Source organism: Malurus melanocephalus, unplaced genomic scaffold, assembly GCF_030028575.1.
Source record: "Malurus melanocephalus ecotype Western Australia unplaced genomic scaffold, MMel_1.1 scaffold_331, whole genome shotgun sequence".
Classification (NCBI taxonomy): Eukaryota; Metazoa; Chordata; class Aves; order Passeriformes; family Maluridae; genus Malurus; species Malurus melanocephalus.
The window spans coordinates 508,091-519,478 of NW_026623563.1; positions in this window are offsets into that span (position 1 = coordinate 508,091).

An 11,388-nucleotide genomic window follows, 5' to 3' on the forward strand; every position below is an offset into this window, starting at 1 on the left:
CACAATTAAGAATTAAACCAGCCATCACTATAAAAACCCAAACAAAAAAAACCAACAAAAAACAAAACAAACAAAAAAAAAAACCCATAAAAACCAACCAAAAAAAACCCCACAACAACAAATCCATCTCCAAATAAACTTTGCAGAAGAAATAAACAAGGAGAGTCCTTGTTGCCTCCAACAACAACTGCACAGGACTGATGGAGACAGGAGACAGCGCTGTAACTCCCCGAGGGATGGGTGATGTGACAGCACGAGCAAGGCAGAGGGAAGCAGGAGCGGTGCTGAGAAAAAAGAGAGAGGTTTGTGCAGGCAGGAGGGGGCCTCTTGCCAAAGTTGGCTTGTCCTTGCCACCAGAAAAGGAGCTGCAGGAGCCCCAGAGCTCAGAGCTCACTCCAGAGCACAGCAAGGCAGGGCTGAGAAATCCCTGGGGACAGAAGGGAGAGATGTTTGCCTGCAGCCAGCATCATTTCACCCTCAGAGCCTGGGTGAAGGTGGAGSAGCTCCAGAAGGTGCCATCTGCCTGGCAAGTGCTCTGCCACTTGAGCTGGCATTGAAATCCAGGGGAAACTTGGGCARAGTCTCAGCACAACCTTCTCCATCCTGCCATGGTTCACAGCACCCCACAGCCCAGCCTGGGGAGCAAACCTGGGTCCTGCTGACCAAAATCCCTCCCTGCAGCTGGTCCCAGGCAACCCAGGGAGGTGGTTTGGCCCCAAAGTCCTGAAAAGCTGTAATTTGTCATTCACCACACCTCAGCCTTCTCCCCTTCTCCTGGGATCTCACCATCCCTTTCCTCTCTCTCTCTGCTACCTGAAGTTAAAATAAAAACGGTAGGAACAAACACTGGGGAAAAATACCTCCAGTCAGATCAATGGATTTCATTTTTACAGCAGTCTTAAAAGTTTCCTTTATCTTTAACAGCATTTGTTTTGATTTTCTTTTGGTTTCCATCATAATAAAGTTACAACCTGAAACAAGGGGATAAAAAACTCAACTTTCAAGCAGGGCTTTTTTTTCTCGGTTTCTTTTCTCACTTAAAGCTGCCGCAATATTTAGAGTTGCTAAAATGAGGAAAAATTGCCCTTTTTTTTCTCACAGAAAGCCTGTTTCAAAGAATCAGCATTTTCCAATGAAAAATGGTTTGTTGAAATTTCCCAACAAGTGCTTTCACCGRGAGCACTGAGCACAGTCCTGCTGATGCTTCCTTTGCATGTGGAGGGTGTGGATCCCCCTCAGCCCTCACAGGAGATGTCTGTGGATATCAGACAGGTCAGATAAAGTCTGCACGTGATTTGGAGCAGGTTTTCTGTCTTGGGCTTCCCATTTTCCAGAGGCTTCTACAGATGTAAGTCCATTATTATGATTTTTTTCACTTTTCCCAAATATTTTTTTTTTTTTTGTTATCTACACATCATGACCAGCTCCACTCATGGAGTCCCCTGTGTCCCCAGTCCCAGCAGGGATGCTGTGCATTCTACCTGTTGAGATGGGTTATCCTCATGGGTGTAGGATGGAACAGATACCATCCTCTTCCTCCCAGGTCTGGCAGGAGTCTGGACACGGTCAGGCTTTTCCAAAACAAAGCTCAGACCTGTCCTTGAGGCTGTGAGAGTCTCTCTACCACTTGGTAGCTGCCATGGGAGCTTSTAACTCAAGCTCAAATTCTCCCTTTTGGGGTTTGGCCAACCACACCAGGTCAGAGCAGTCAGGACAGACTTCTCCACTTCTCCCACAGGATGACCACCACCACTGTCCACTTTAAAGTGCTGGAACGCTGAAAAAAAACAGGATTGAATCATTGGAACAGCCTGGCTGCCCTGCCCAGGCCCTGCCTCCTGCCTCCACGAGCRGCTGCTGGCAGAAGATGGAGCCAATCTGCAAAATGAGCATCTCCATGGAGATAAGCCGGGAGCGCGAGAAGGTCAGAGCCGAAGCGTCGGGAGCAGCAGAGGAGTTCTTCAAACTCCATTTCCTCCCGGAGAAATCGCTCGGTGGAGATTTGTTGAACRTGACACCTGGCTCGAACGAGGAGACAAAAGAGGGAGCTAATTGTTTYCAGTGCATTCAGGTTTAATAGGGTGCATTTTTAATTAGGGCTGCAGAGGGGGAGGGAATCAATCACCTCTGGCGGAGGCAGGCACCGCCGGCAGGTGATGGTGTGTGGAGAAAGGGAATTGTGGCAGGGTGYTGGGGCTCCCTGGGGACAGGCCAGGTGATCCTTGGGGTGTCCTGCATGCCAGGTGCTCCTGGTGGCCCTGGGGATGCTTGTCATGAAGGGGCACTGTGACACCATCCATGGGGACGGGAGCAGGGGGGATGCTGCTGGACCACCCTGCCTTGGGGGTGGGGGAGCTTGATAATCCCCAGGGATCATCTGCTCTGGAGGAGGAGACAAAGACATTGGACAGAAAGCTCTGTGAACATCCTATCCCACAGCTCTGGTGGGATATAATCCCCTCCAAGTCACCCTATTCCTTATTTCAGCAGGACTGGGGGAGCCCATAAAGTATTGCATGACAAGTGCATGGTGCCCTGTACTGGAGGAACTTTATAACCCCCAGGGATCATCTGCTCTGGAGGAAGAGACAAAGACACCCGACAGAGAGCTCTGTGAATATCCTATCCCACAGCTCTGATGGGATCTAATCCCCTCCAAGACACCCTATTCCTTATTTCAACACAATTGGGGGAGCCCATAAACCATTCCATGGTAGGTGCATGGTGTCCTGTACTACCAGAGCTTCATAATCCCCAGAGATCATCTGTTCTGGAGGATGAGATGAAGACACCTGACAGACAGCTCTGTGAACATCTTYCCTCACAGCTCTGRTGGGATYKAATCCCCTCCAAGTCACCCYATTCCTTATTTCARCASRAYTGGGGGAGCCCATAAATTATTGCAGGGCAGGTGCTTGGTGCCCAGTCCTGGGGGAGAGGGAAACAAAGGCACTTTCATGGCTGGGATGCAGATCYCTGGGGAATTCTGTGCTTGTGGATTCGTGCCAGGGAGCTGGAATTGAAGGGCCACCAGTGAACAAACACAGCAATCCCAAGGACTTCTAGAGAAACAAATCCCCATGGAGCAGTGTCGAGACAAGAGTGAGAGCGAGGAGCTGCTGTTGCTGAAAACTTCTGTTCGGATTGCTCAGCAGAGCGGAGCTGAGGTCTCCAAGGAGCTCAATTTCATGCCTTTAATGAGAATTATATTTCCTAAAGGAAGCARCCAAAGTCCTTCAATTCAGTGCAATGTATTGCAGCAGCAGGCGGGTCTCAGGATCCTGCATGCTCTGAACCCTCAGACTCAGTCCAGGCAGAAATTYCAACCCCTCCAGGTCCTTCAGCAGGACTTGGGGAAGGGTTAAGTTTGTTCTTTCTTGTTCTGAGTGACTTCAGTGCCTATTGACATCCACACCACAGAGATTTCCCTGCAAGGCCTAAGGAAACCCGTTCAGTTGGCTGAAAATAAGATTAGGAGCACCATCTAAGGGGTCCTACAACATCCTAATAACTTCATGGCATTCCTACAGCTTTGTGGGGTACTTGATAGTTTCCCAAAAGGTACTGGACACCTCTTCTTAGCCAGTGCTTGGCCAGTTTGGTGGGTGTCTGACACAAAAAAAAATTGCTCAGTTTTTATGTAGGACAAGGGCTGTGCAACGCTGCAGTCTGAGGACAGAAATGATCTCCTAAAATTAATTTGGGACATTTTGATTTCAAAGTTGGAGCTACTTTAGTATATGGCACTGTAAAGCCAGAAAGAATAAAGCACAAACAGTGTCCATTAAAATAAAATGGTGAGCACAAAGTGAATGCTGAAAAATAGATCCAATGGTGAAAATCACCTTACACAAGAAAGATTGAGCTCAGGCCTATATTGCCAAGAAGAACAGATTTTTGTTTTCACTTTGTGTCTTTCTATTTCTTCGTATTTTCTCAATGAATGTCTGGAAGATGCTGTTTATGGACAAAATGCAGCATGCTCCTTGAAAGATTTATTAATCAGAACTGCCAAGTTCATAATTACTTTCTGGGCACTGAAATTGTTTGGCCTTATCAAAYAAATGAGAATAACCACTGATTATTGTTTTTAGAGAAAGGAGTAGCTGATAATAAGGAAAAAAAAAACATCCATGTATGAGAAAAAGAAAGATAAAATAAATGGTCAGAGATGTGTTCATGGAGAAGTTTGAGTGGTCAAATGACTCATCTGTCTGAAAAAAGAAACATAATTTTCATATTATGAGGCACTCGAGCAGTCAGTAGTGCTTTTCACTCCATCACGATGGATGGACTTCATTTGTTTCCCTGATCCTCTTCTGCCACTCTGCTTTTTTATGGTGCAGAAATGCTTRGGTTTTCCCTCTGATGCTTTTTATTCAAAAYCAGGAACTTGTATTCAATAGAAATTGCTGACATTTAATGCAAGCAAGAAACTTGTAARGATCTTGAGGTTTWAAACTTTTTCCACTTCCAGGGTAGMACAGCCACACCTGATACACAGATGCAGCCCCACAATTTTTTTTAAGAGTTTAGGTGATTTTTACACTGGCCCTGAGGTTTGTGAAAGGTATAAAACATCAACTTTTGATTAGAAACTCTCACCATATTCAGAAAACCCTGTCAACTGTTCCAGGAAACCTCATCCTCAGGTATGGGACACACAGCCTGGAGTGAAAATGGAAGATGTTTGTGCCCTCCTGCTTTTATAAGCATGAAAAATGGACATTTCTCTTTACTGCCATGGCTTCAGAAAAAAAGATAAACTTTTAGACATGTGAGTGACTTTGAAAATTTCCCTTCATTTAGGATCAGAGATTAGACTGATCAGATAGTTCTGTTTCAAGGTTTCTTCTCCTGTCTTTGAGTTGCTTTGGACTGTTCAAGCAAATCCTGGGGTTTTCTACTGCTCCTTGTTGTTTATAAATGTACACAAGACAGAATGGAATGAGTATTCTTCATGAAGTTTAGTATTTTGRTTAGTATCTTTATTTATGGTGCATGGTATCTTCCTCAGGGCTAATTTRGATTAGGCTTTACACATTTTAGAAGCATTCAAGAGCTGTTCAACCCAAGGAGTCAAATTAAGAAATGGCMTTTGATTGTCTAGYTCTCCATAGTTCTCCAGATTAGGCTATTAGCATCCAAACTTGCACACACAATTTTTGGTTTTCTTTCTGCTCTGCAGGAAGAAGGGTAAGAACCGGGTGCTGTCCCAGGTGCTGCAGCCCCGGCTCTTTGTGCTCCTACCGAGCTCCAGTGGGTGTTAGCAGGGTTAATCTCTCGTTCAGGCTGCTGACTTGGGGATTCCTCTCTTTCCCTCTCCCCAGCTTTTGCAGATTTTCCCCCTCCTTTCTCCCTGCGATGATTTATGGGGGGAAAGTACAATTCTAAAATGAATAATTGATATTCTTTCAAAGCTATCTCCTTTACTCTACTTGTTCTCTTAATTTACTCGGTTTATAGCAACTGATGACAGAAGCCTATTGTTTTGCTGAAACATTAACTTCACAAAGTCATTCCGCTCCCATCTGCAGCACTAAAATTAATGATTCCCTCTGCAACATCTGTTTAATTAACTATCGGCACCATAGAAGAGGCATCCAAATACCCCAGCGACTAAATCAGCCTCAAATTAGGGAAATACGATGTTAAATTGTATCAGAGWGAAGCAGAGATTATCCTTTGGAGTACTGACACTCATTAGCCACCAGCCACCCCATGTATCTTCTCCGTGAAGAAGTGTCAGCAGCTCTTTGCTGTAAAGTTTTCGTTTAAGGGCTCCTTTAGCTGTGGTGATTGGGAAGAGGAGGGGGTGGAGGGGTGGGAGAGGGATGAAGCCAGTGCTCCATCATCCCTGCTGACAGATCTGCTGCTGGGATGAAGGATAAAAGCAAAACTGTGCTGCCACTGAGCGTTGCCATTGTGCCTTTGGAGTCACTGCTTCCCAAATACCCGACTGTTCCCTGCAAAAGTGAGAAAAATGTGTTGAAAAAGCTTAAAAAAATGGTGTCACTGAGACCAGGAATGCCCAGGGTTGCTGCTGGAGGCTCCAGACTCTTGGCTACCCTGGAAGAGAGAGATGGGAGAAGGCAGGTCTGAGGGAGGAATAGGATTTCTAAGGGACACATAGTGATTTGGGTTTCCAGGGAGGACTCTCAATTCCCTGGGAGTAAAGAGGTTCCTGGCAGACCCCACTGCTGATGTTGCTGCTTGGTCAACTTCGTGCAAGGCACAAAATAAGGGGCTGATCCAAGAGTTTTTTGGGGGGTTTTGACTCTTTTCCCCTACTTTRAACTTCCCCTTATGTTGCCGTGGCAACAAATGCAGCGTGAAATTGCAACTTTGCAAAACACACTCAGTCAGCAGCAGCGGGAAAGCAGCTCTGGCAAAGGGAAGGGAGATGGGCAGGGAGGGGATCTGGATCCCACCACTGCCTGAGGAGAGGAGAGGACAGGGCTGGTGACTTTGGAGGGACAAAATGGGCAGGASAGGGAGGGTGGCACTAAAAGGGAGGTGCTGCCACTTGAATTTCCCCTCTGTAGCGATTAAAACCCACATCTCCACCCCCACAGTCTGCTGCCTATCCAGAGGTGTTACCTCGGATGAACTCTCCCTGAAAAGGGAACCCTCCAGGGATTTTCASCACTTCCCAGAGAACTCGGGAAGCATGAGGTTGTAGGCTTTAAAGAATGAGCCTGAACTCCTGGAAGCACTGAAATAAYTCTGAGGTTTTTCTCTAATGCATGAGCTCAGGTCAGGAAAGTGCATCCAGCGAGTCCTCTGGAGTGAGATTTTTCAAAAGCACACCAAGCCYGAGGCTCAGTGCCCACAAGGGCCAGACTTTCATCAGAGCTCAGATCCCATTTAGGCAGCTAATTAATCTTTGCAAACACCTCAAAGTGTCCAAACTGCATCTRCAGCTGTGATATTGCCCTGAAGAGTGGCTGTGGCTAAACTAAAACTTCTCAGTTTAAAAATCCATTCACTCCCTCTTTGGAAGTGTCTGCTTCCTTTCTTGGAAATTCTGATTGTTGTTTCTTAGCCTAAGGAAATTTCTGATTGTTGTTTCTTAGCCTAAGGAACTGATGCACATCTGAAAGTCTGGTCTGAAGTCTCACTTTTACCTCATCTTCAAACCAAACATAAACTAAAGTACCAGGGAGGAGTTGAATTTGGCTCCTTTAAACCCGTGTGACCAATTTAAATGCAACGTGTTGGCACATKGAGCACTTCTATAAATAGTGAACAAATTTCAAGGGGAGTAGGGAAAAATAGGATAAATGAGGCTGCTGTGAAACAAGTAGGAATATCACCCGTAATTCAAGAGGAACTGAAGTCAATAGACATTATTACACTTCCACAAGATCTGTGGCACCCTCACCTTTTGCTGAGAATAAATAGATTTTAGACCTTTCCTTCCCACCTTTTCCCAAAAAATTGTGGTTGTTTCTGTGTCTTGCCATTATTCCTCAGTGGACAGATCCAACTCCACCAGTAATTCAGGATTTCAAAAGTTGCTTTCCATGGCCTTGCATTCTCTTKTATCCCAGCAAAGATGCAGTTGTTGGTTTGGCTTAATTTAAGGACAGTGAGGAGTTTTGTGTCTCCATGGAAGAGAACATTCCTTCTAACAAACTTTCAAAGAGGATTTGTTAAACCTCACTCAAGTTTCAGATAAGTTTATATAATTCATGGTGAGGATGTTTGAGACCGTTACAAGAAGTTTTGTCTTGTTTGCTTTAAAAGTTAATTCAAACTAACATGCTCAGACATCCCCTTGAAGCCACATCCCGCGGCTGTTTCTTGCTCAGGACAGAATTGCAGATGAGAGATCGAGTTCATAAAACCCTGCCTTGCTGAAAGAGGCTCCTGTGTGGCTCCAGCAGGAGGAAAAGTTTCTTCCCCTGTGACAAATATCCCCATTTGTGACATCCCCACACTTGAGCGTGCGGGAAAGCAGAGCCAGGAGCCGCTYTCCCAGCGCTCATGTGCTGAGGTTATTGGCAGAACTCTACTGACAGAGCATGTAGAGAATGTACCAAACCACATTTAAAAGTGTGACATGAAATTCAAAAGCAGCCAGGGGAATTACAGCGCTCTGGAGCAGGATAAGATGCTAAAAGAGCATGAAACACATGCTATGCTTAATGTGATTTTTTTTTTTATAAAACTGTTTCCAAGCTTGCCAAGGAGTACATGGAGCTGTCAGGGTACAACCTCAGACATGAGCAGCCATGGCAGGATGGTGAGATGGATCCAGAGGCAGAGCAGGGCCAGTTTATGCCTCTCYTAGATAAGGGAGTCAGGTGAGCACAACACAGAAACCACTCCACACACAGAGGGATGACAAACAGAAGTTTTATTCCATGTGCAGAGGATCTCCAGCCCTGGGTGTTACTGATAATGCACTGAGAAGGGAGATAAGGAGGCTGAAGGCTTCAGGTGGGAGAGTGTCCCTGGAATAACCAGTGCTGGAAATGAGGGATCAATATTGGTTTGGTAAAATGGCACGTGGCTCTGATATTCAGTAGATGGGGAATGAGAGATGGCTTGGATGGGCCCAGGGAAGCCAGCAGGGACTGGACTGCCTGAGTGATTGGCTYTGCACACACACTGGGAGAGCAAAGGCACTGCCATGCTGTATTTGTAATTTTAAACAGATCGGATGAAATAATAGAGGGAGAAGATAAAAGGGGRAAAAATGTCCCAGGACTACAGAATAGATCAGTGCCAGAGCTGGGAATTGATTCCTGAGCCTCACAGTCCTCAGCCCATTACAGCAAAACCCACTGAACACGAGGAGTGTCTCTCTTTGCCATTATCCTCAAGGTTTGGGTTTATGTATTTATTTATTTACCAAACACAGAGGAATGACAAACAGAATGAGGAGCACAGGGCGCTCAAGAAAGCTCATAAAACCCTTTTCATATCTTTAATCAATCATGACTAGTGTGTCTCCCATCCATTTTTTTGCAGTTTAAAATAGAATAAAGATGTCCCCTCACATCATAATCTGTCTCCAGGCAGCTGTGCTCCTTCCATCAGCACAATGACCCAAACTGCAGGGCTGTATTAACAGATACCATCTAGGCTTTAATGGAGTTCAGCCACTGGGATTAGCTCCCTGGAATGGAGTYTGGGCTGTCAGGCGCTGCACGCAACTGCGAGCACATTACAAGTTACAGGCATCAATTCTTTCTRAGTGAGAAGCCATTTCAAATTCAAAACACTTCAGACCAAATAACAGGAAATTATCTTGATGGATCCCCTTCAGTGGGTGAAAAGGAAGAGATGAGGAGAGAGGGTCGAGCGTCCGATCAAAACAAAATCGTATCCGTGCRTTTTTCCTCTAGTTCAGAGTGAAGCAGGAGTGTGGATTTAGATGTCAGGGAGGGAACAAACTGTGCAAATGTAGGGTGGAACGAGAAAGAAAGTTTGAAAACTACATTTGCAAYGAGAAAGGGAATTTTTGCCTGCCTGTTTGGGTCAGTGTGTACCAAGAGCATCAGTCTGAGCCAGAAGGGACTTCTCTAAGAATCCTGAAAAGTTCCTTGCAGCTCCTTAGTGTACTTTTCCAAATGGAGTCAGGAGTTRGTTTTCATAGARTCATAGAATAATAAATTGGTTTGGGTTTGAAGGGACTTTAAAGTTCATCTCATTCCCACCCYTGCCATGRCAGGGACACCTCCCACTGTCCCAGGCTGCTCCCAGCCCCAATGTCCAGCCTGGCCTTGGGCACTGCCAGRGATCCAGGGGCAGCCACAGCTTCTCTGGRCTCTCTGTGCCAGGACCTCGTCACATCTTTTTTTTTCCCCTTAGTTTTCCTGTTTCAAGATTGTCCAGTGTGGGCATTCTCATTGAGACCGGACTTTTTAGATCCGAAGACACTGAGTGCCTCCTGAAAAGCAGATCCTTTATAAAAGCATCTTTGTCTGAGTACACACTGGGATTGCACTCTCCAAAATTGCTCACAGTGTCAGAAAATATTGTCCATTTGCCCCTTTAATCCCTAGCAATGATCCAGGGCTAGAAAACCCCCGAGGAGAAGAGGCAGGGTCAGAGTTCCAGTGATGAACGCTGACAGGCTGAGTCACCGATGAGTTGCACCCTATAATTCATCACTTTCAAACCTCCCTTGTCTGAGAGCTWTCTGTGGGGTCGAGCTGAGTCATTTCTGCCCATGAAACAGGGAGGGAGGAGGACATTATTTCATCTCCCAGCCCTGTGGCCGTGCACTAATCCTGCTGCTGCCCCATTTTCTCTACGTCTGTCCCACTCATCCCCAGCCACGTGCGTTGGCCAAGCCAGCATCTGACATCCTTGAGAAAACAAAGCTTCCCCAAGGCAGCAAGGGAGGCCCCCAAGGAAAAGAAAAAAAGGACTGAAAACAAATTGAAAGCAAGGCAAACAAACCAAAAAGCAGATTTTCCTTTTAGCACATTTTTGGAAGAGGAAGGGGAGGAAGTCCCTTCTGGGCAGAAACCTGCAGTGCCATTGGATTTGCAGCTCAAGTCAGAAGCCCAGGGAAAAGACAGCWCTTCCCCAGGGGTCAGGAGGGACTGCAAACACAACAAAGCATCTTGTAGGCAAACAGCACGGGGAAGCCATCAGGGACTGCCTCGTTAGTCACACAGCGCTGGCACACGCTGATGGCCAAAGGCAAAATGTGACCTTAAATTCCATTATCACACCAAACAATGCCTGTCGTTGCAAGGGGAGAACAAGGCAGAGCAAACACACTGTGCAGGATGGGGCTCTGATGTGACAGGATGTTCCAGCAGCTGCAGAGGGGGATGTCCTTGGTTATCATCGCTGGCAGGGTGGGAGCTGAGCTGGGACTGTGCCAGGTACAGCAGAATGGAATAAATATGGTCTTCTCCAAAGAGCTTTAACCCTAAATATCCAAAACCTCACAATGGGTGGCTATCATCAACAGCCAGGACAGACCAAGGCAGGAGTGGGATGATAATAAAGAGTTGGATATCTGATTCCTCCTGGAAAAGTCAGAACAGGAACAAGCCCATCCTATGGCAGGACAGGGTTTCACAGAAAACAAAACATGCAGCCCACTGAGAACTGAGAGGGTTCAAACATCMCTGAAAATGCTCTCTCCACACCCACAGAACGTAAGATGTCCTCACACATGGGATGAGCCCTGAGCTGATTTATTCAAAACAGGGAGTGGGACTGAAGCGCTGGGAAAGGCTGGGTGCTGGAAACCTGTGTGAAGATCGACTTCTTGGGACACTGTGCTGTCTTTTTCCTGGTTCCACATCTCACCTGGACAAGACTTTCTTCCAGCACCCAAAAAGAAACTGAAGTGCTAAGCATCTTACAGCTTGCCATGAGATGACCCCAAAACTGTTTTGTTGGTTTTTTGGTTTT